Raw genomic sequence first — 7,448 nt, 5'->3', positions numbered from 1 at the left:
GTTCTGTCTGAACGTGTTAAAAAAATAGGAAGAATTGGTCTTAGGGGGTTAGGATTTATTCGATATCTTAAGAACTTGCTTTTTTAGAGACGTTTTTGTATAAAACTGTTTGGCCAAAATTACTTTGTTTGTTCCCGCATGTTGACCATGCTTCAAAAACTTAACATTTCTAAAAAATCTGCGTATTTGCCTAGCAAATTTCAGCTAGAAAATGAAACATTCTGGTTTTTTGTTTTAGTTCAAAGTTAGCGATCGTGATCGACGCGACCGCGGAAACTGTCGGCCGAAAAGATGTTCTATAGAAGTGGCACCAGCACCGCCATTTTGATTGTGTAATTTAACATACATATATTGCAGGCTTTGCAACTAATTTACAGTTTACTTTACTGTATTCCCAGAAAAAATTCACGAAGGTACCTATAACTTTCAGGTGGTCAGGGTGGTCTATTCCCTTAGTAATCGAGATGATATAAAATGAAAGAGTTATAAACATTTTGAAATTACTGAATCGCGCAAAGTTTTCAAGATTTTTTTATCTCGAAGAGCTTTATAGACGTTTAATTGCTTGAAAATCTAAAAGAGAGACAGAGAGAGTTAATCTTCTGTTGGCAAAGTAGCATTACCTGTCGATGAACCTGTGTCCAATTTGCTTTGGCTAATTAAGGGAAGGCTGTACGCGCATTTCTTTTCACGCTTCGAAAGTTTCGGACATTTATAGGGGCGGAGAAAGGTGTGTGTCTCTCGTTGAAAGCGAAACACGCCGGGGCGCGCGCGATTTACTTGGAAAATTGGACCAGTTTTTGCCTCAGCGCTCGGCCGCGATTTTCGGCTACCTTAATTGCTCACTTGGCGGATTAAGTTGAAGTTAAACTTGCCATCCTTAATTGGGGAAAGTTTCGGACAATTATCGGGGAATTCAAAGCGGCCCGGTTGCACGGGCATCGTTAGGAACGAGTAGTGGCGCCGCGAGATTTTCTTGGTAGCTGTTTACTCCGCACAACTGACGATCCTAAGCCCTTTTAATTGTTCAGTTTATATTAGTTTGTTGTATGCGAAACGACCACTTTTCAAAGAACAACACGTTACGTTAGCGCTTTGCACTCAGAATTTACTAAATACAATTGATTCCTCGATGAATGCGACACAAACAACGGCGTTATTCCCACCACTGGCGGACTACGTCGCTAGAATCAATCAAAACAGAATAAACAGAAGCTAAGCAGAGGTTTGGCTTCCTCCAAGAAACAAGTTTATGAGAAGCTGAAAACCTGTGACTAAAATAGCTGTTCCTGTCATTTTTTCCTGATCATTGGAAGCCGAAGAGTTAAAAATTTATTTTTTAATTTAATTTTAATGTAATTTATTTAACGGGAAAACCATTTGGTACAGAAAGAAATAGTGGTAATTAACAAAACTAGTTACCAAAGAAATTAATAAATTAGTTACAAAAAGAAACAAGTGCAATGAATACAGGCTGTACAAAATAAGGATAGGTATGGTTATTTGAGAGTGTTTACTAATTTCTGTCTAAATGTGCTAAATGACACGTGGAAGAAGTCAAAAGAATCATTCAGATTAATGAGCAACGTGTATCTGCGGTTTAACGGTTTCAACTTTCCATAGATTGGTTCTATGAAATTTGACTACAATGAACAATATTCATTCCAAAACGCAATTTTTAACAGATCCAAATATTCTCACGCTCGTTCTCGCTGAACGTCAAACGACTAATTACACATTGAACGTCCAAAGCTCGTATCCCCCAAAATTCTCGTCCAGGTAATCGCAGCCATCAGTTTCAACACCTTGCACGAAATAATCCCCGGTTGCAATATATCCTTCGTTGGTATTAGACATTGATTACCCAACGGGCGTCCTATCAGGCCTTTCATCCCTTTGCAAACGGGGTTTTATGGAGTTATATAACCCCCGGCGACCCCTACGGTACAGGCCAACCACTCTTTCGAAGTTCCCGCCGAATCTGGAGCGCCGTAAAATAATGGCAGTTGCTAGGAGGTGGAGAGTGAGGGGTTTATTGCTCGTTTTACAGCTCTGGACGTGGAACTTCGAACGGCTCGTGCTGCTCGTCTCCTGGCAATTGAATCTTATCCGGTGCACGATTAACGAATCACTTCGTAGGAGGAGTGGGGGGACCGTAAGAAGAGAGGGCTCGAGAAGCTACGAGCCGATTATTTGATCCAGGAGACAAAAGATGACCCCCTGAGAGCAGCCTGTATGTGTCTAGAGGTATCTTCTGAAATCGTTCCGGGGTTTTAATTTAATTGCAACGGACTCGAGCTCGCTACGCGTTGTTCCGTTTCTCGAAGGTTTCCGCGCAGATAAATTAATGGAAAAGCTCGCGGGAAGAAAAGAATCGTGCGGTACGCTATGGAGAAATGTAGAGAGAGAGTCTCTTTCGAAAATAGCGGAAAGGTAATCGTCGGTGAATACGGTCCCAATATGCAAACTGCCGGCGCAAACAATGGCCCCGGCGGTTCTGAATTCGAGAATGGAGCCCCATAACCGGAAGTCTACTTTCTCCCACTCTCTGGAACCGAGGAGGAGTATTCGTTTCGCGAGACCAACGGGGGAACTGCAATTTCGAATGCAAAACATCACCCTCCCCCGCCCCCGAACGAACACGATTCTACGATTCCTATTCACGGTTTCGTTTAACGGCACTAAACCTGATGTATCCTTGTTCACTGGTTATCGGAGTGGGGCAGGGGGGTATTTTGTTGACTCGACGATTAAAAATTAACGTAACTATATACCCACCGATCGAACGACTTCTCCGTTTATCGGAGTGAAGGGAGGGTGGTGCAGTTTAACGGGGAGCACGTTTATGCAGATCGCGTGGTAGCAATCGAAACGACGCGCGTCGATGGAAAAATATTAAAATATTACGGTTTCATCGATGCTCTCGTCGTTACGCGGGAAGTAAAGCGCGGAACGTGGCAAACAGTTATGTAAATGGATGCTTGGATATGGAGGAGATGGGAAGGGACGCAGTCGTATTTTTATCGGTCTTTAAATCAACGGATTGATCGTCGCGATCGCAATATTTCGGAACGCCTACGCGATTCACGCGTTTAATGCGTTACACAGTGTATTTTTCCATGTATATTTCCTTTTTTTTTTTTTTTTTTCGTTCGCTTCTTCTCGTCGCAGTCGTGTTACCACGTGGCTTTGTCGGGTCTCGCAAAACGCGAACACCGAACAAAAGGGCCGGTTGGCGCAGCCAGCGCGAGATTTATGGGATCCAGGGACCGGTGACAGTTACAAAAATAATTCCTGAAACCGACGCGAAATACGGTCCTTGCGCGCCCAACCAGTTCAGCCTCCAGCTAGCCAGCCAAGCCTGCTGGTCTGTCGCTGACAGATTCGAGCCCTGCGCAAATATTGACCGTGTTCGTGTCACAGTTACTCCTCGACTTCTTGATTGAATTCCGCTACAAGGAAGTAGTTAATGCCAGCCAATATTTGGATTCCGCCTTAAAAGTGCGGGATCGGACACTTGGAATTACGGAAATTGCCATTGGATGCGATTTACAGGCGTGAAAATGGTTAAATCGGGATATTTCGTGGACTACTTCGATTCTTGATCAATGACTTGGTGTTCTTAAGAGAGAATTGATTGTGAATCGTACAAGACGTTCTGTTGTCTGTCTATTGACTGTTTCATGTTATCATTTTAAGGGGTCTGAGCAGCCAGTGTTGGTAAAAATGTAACCTTTTTTTGGGAATTATATTACAAGGAAATAAATACAAATTAGAAATATAGTTACCCCTTCGTAATACGGACATCATTCGTAATTGGGTCACTTACCCTACGAGTGTTAAAATCGCTCGACTAATTCGCGACTAGTCCCACTGGTTCGGTTCTATTGGTCGTCGTAACAGCCACAATTAACGTTGTTTCATATCGAAAATATCCATCAAAGTTTACGAAAATAATTCGTGCCTTAGTTTCGACGGGTTTCCGTCACACAGCACGTGAAACTGTCCCAAAACCGACGGACCATTTTCATAGTGGTGAGAGGTGGTAACAATTGCGAGTACACGCACCGAGGGAGCAACGGATGCCATAAAGCAATGGGGACTAATTTAATACAAGCACCGACGAAGTGCAATCGCGACGCGCGGAACACGACACTGAGACGGGCGGAACAGTAAAGTGGCTCCTCGGGATGCTCTTAATGGCTATGCAAACTGTACACGCAGTTTACAAGGGAAAATTTAATTCCGTCGGAGGGCTCACCAAGATGCAACGACGTCCTTTATTAATCCGAGACCACCACCGCTGCCGCGCTCCGTGCCAGCTCGCGGAACTGTCCGAGCGGATTTCCTGTCGCTGGAATTCCGTCAGCACACTCGAGAACTTGACGGATTATTGTGTTTCTCTGTTTATTTCACGTTTACGTAGAGTCTAGGATAAGAGAAAAAAGGTTTTCTCGACTTTGGGAAGACGTCGTGACGAGTAAACGGGACTGAAAACTTTTAATTGTTAACGTAATTGCATTCACTTCAGAAGAGTCACGGAGAACCACGACACTTTTTCATGGGACTTTCGCAAAGCTTACACTTTATCACCACGGATAACTTATCCCGTCTTCAATAAAAATATTGTCCCCCTACTCGTGCAGTTTACCTTCCGAAGGCCGCGCGCGCTGATGGCTTGTTTACTCGACGGAATTTCTTGAGCGAGCCCCGAGCGGAAAAACAAGAGGGCACACGACACGACGCGCGTGTCTTGCTTGTTTTTTCAATGCTCACCTGGAAGCGGTATCGCGAAAGGTGTGGGGGGGAAGGTTTTTTTATATTGGTTGGATCTTAACACGATCGATGTAGCGTCCAGACGAAGCATTTTAATCCTTTAAGACCCAACGTTGCGCCGATGCAACATTCATTTTAAAAGTACGTAAAATTCTGTCGCCGGTTAATATCTAATTTTTGCCAGCAAGTATCCGTAGTTTCACTGGCGCGAAGTAGATCGGCACGTTTACAGTTGAGAAATTGAAGTATTCCCTCTAAATATAAATGGAAAAAGTAAAAAATGAACAAAACAGGTCTGTTTAATATCGTTATCTCAAAATAGGTGTAAGTCCTCGATAGGAGTAATTCCTGGAGTGATTTGAAACAACTTTTTCGCTAAGGGGAAAGTTGTTTGAAATCACACCAGGAATCCCTCCTTTCAAGGACTCACAACTTCTTTAAAACACCCTGTATATTAGTCTCATAAGTATGAAATAAGGATTTAAGGGAGTGAACATTAAATGATTAATGGATGAGCGTAGATTTTAATTTAGTTGCCATCACACATAATAAAATCGAATCCTGGACGATGATGGTTCCTTTAATTCATCTGTGGATTTACTAATCGATCCCTTTTACCGCATTCGATACGTCACACTCGAAGTGCTCCGAGCGTGTATCGCTCGACAGGCGAAAGTTTGAAAACGTAAAATCGTAATTTTAAAGGTCACGGCATTAAACGGGGGGCTAGTTTGATTTTTCCGATTTTTCACAGGCGAAAGTTCAGAATCGAATTGAAAGTCGAGTTGAAAGTGGATAACGAATTGCTGCGGGCAAGGGGGGGAGGGGTTTGTAATTTTATGGACTCGAAGCGCAGCGGTGCTCTTCAATCACGAAGATCTAAAACTCTTTTCGGAGATCAAAGAATTCCGACGGGTTCGAGCTTCAAAGCGTGAAATTGCAATTTCACGCAAACCAAAGGACCATACTAGTCTAGCGCGTCGAGTTTTTAAAGGGAAAATTGTTGCTCCATTTTCAACCCGTTCCTCGGCATCCGCGACGAAGAAACACTCGCGACACGAGCCTTCAATTTGAAAGCATTTTCTAATTGAAAAGATCTCCTTGACGGTGATTCGTCGCAGTCGTCTTTGTCGTTTTGCTCGTAATAGTCTCGAAATCCACGCGACACTTACGTCCCGGTGTGAAACGCAGGCGTGGAATCGTTAAAAATTCCACTGCTGTAAACAGAGATTAGCACCATCCGGTGTTACGTACAGTATCGCACAAAAGTATTCGAACCAATGTGGATTGCTTTAGAAAAACACAAAGAACTATCTATTCATTATATTATCGATCGTTTCTTTCATCTTGGTGATATTCTACAAACTGCCCTTCGATATGTTTAGTTTATTTGCAAAATATCACCAATAGCCTTCACGACGAAGAACACAGACACATTGCAAAATGTTTTTCAATCACTGCAACATTCGGCTTTCAACACGTTAGAGCGAATGTTGTTTCGCGAACGGACGAACATGAACTGATTAAGGAAAATGTGACCTACGTATTAATAAGACTCATGCTGGGAGCATGGTCCTAAGAAAACAATAAAACTGAAAACATTTCTCTAGTACCTACATTATGGTTAATGGGTACGAAATTAGAAATACACTGCGTGGTATAACTACAAAACCATCCTAAAATTTTCTATTCTTATGTATTGTGGTTAAAATAAAAACGAACCAAGTATATCATGTCTAAAATCGTGTTTCGAAATAATGTTTCTTCACAAGGGAATACATTATATTCTTTAAAAAGTGGAAAATAATATCAAAAACAAAAATTGTAAATAAGGACATGATATAAATCGAAAAATACAGATTCTATCTCTGCCCTTAAAAAAATTGCTTTCTAATCTTTCGGAACAACCTAATTATTCATTGATAATCGCAAAAGATTTAACAGATATACGGGACCATTCCATCAGCCGCCAGCATCGAAGATATTAATCGAACCCGAGGAAACATTAACACACGGACCGCCCTGTGAAAGCCACGAGGCGGATCGAGGCTTGCTGCATTTCTCCCGCGGGTTTAATGGAAACTGCCCGGGATTAATTAATTTGCGATAAAAGAGGAAGCCTCTCTCTACCCCATGATGAAGTGTGCTTTAAATAACGCCGCCTACCCCTCCCCTACCCTCCCCACCTGCATCGTAACGCCGGCACTCGTAACGGCCATTTATTGTGCAAATTGGAGAATCCTTAATGGTTGGCGCAATTAGCGATACCGATGGTGCGTGACACTCACACGTGGCGTGCGCCACCCTGAAACCAGTCTATCGATGGTAAAACGGGGGTTACGACTCGACGATAAAAAAAAAAGAGCCGATGATCGATTTAACGTTCATTTATTTCGTCGTTGCAGTTTCGAGATACTCGCGTTCGTTTCACACCCCCAACCGGAGGGGTAACAATCGGTGTCGACGGCGACCGTTCGCCCGTGTATCGCACACGTACGTACGATAATTACGAAGATTTTACGATCTCTCTCTATCTCTCCATCACACTCGACAGACACACGTAATAGATTAAATTTTTGACGTTCCAGTAATCCACGTCGGTTTTCATACACAGTATACCGCTCAGAATTATTCGTACGATAGCACTTTTGGTGTTTATGACAATATTTAGA

The sequence above is a fragment of the Dufourea novaeangliae genome, unplaced genomic scaffold (assembly GCF_001272555.1).
Source record: "Dufourea novaeangliae isolate 0120121106 unplaced genomic scaffold, ASM127255v1 scaffold54, whole genome shotgun sequence".
Lineage (NCBI taxonomy): Eukaryota > Metazoa > Arthropoda > Insecta > Hymenoptera > Halictidae > Dufourea > Dufourea novaeangliae.
Note: the sequence above shows the minus strand (reverse complement) of the source record.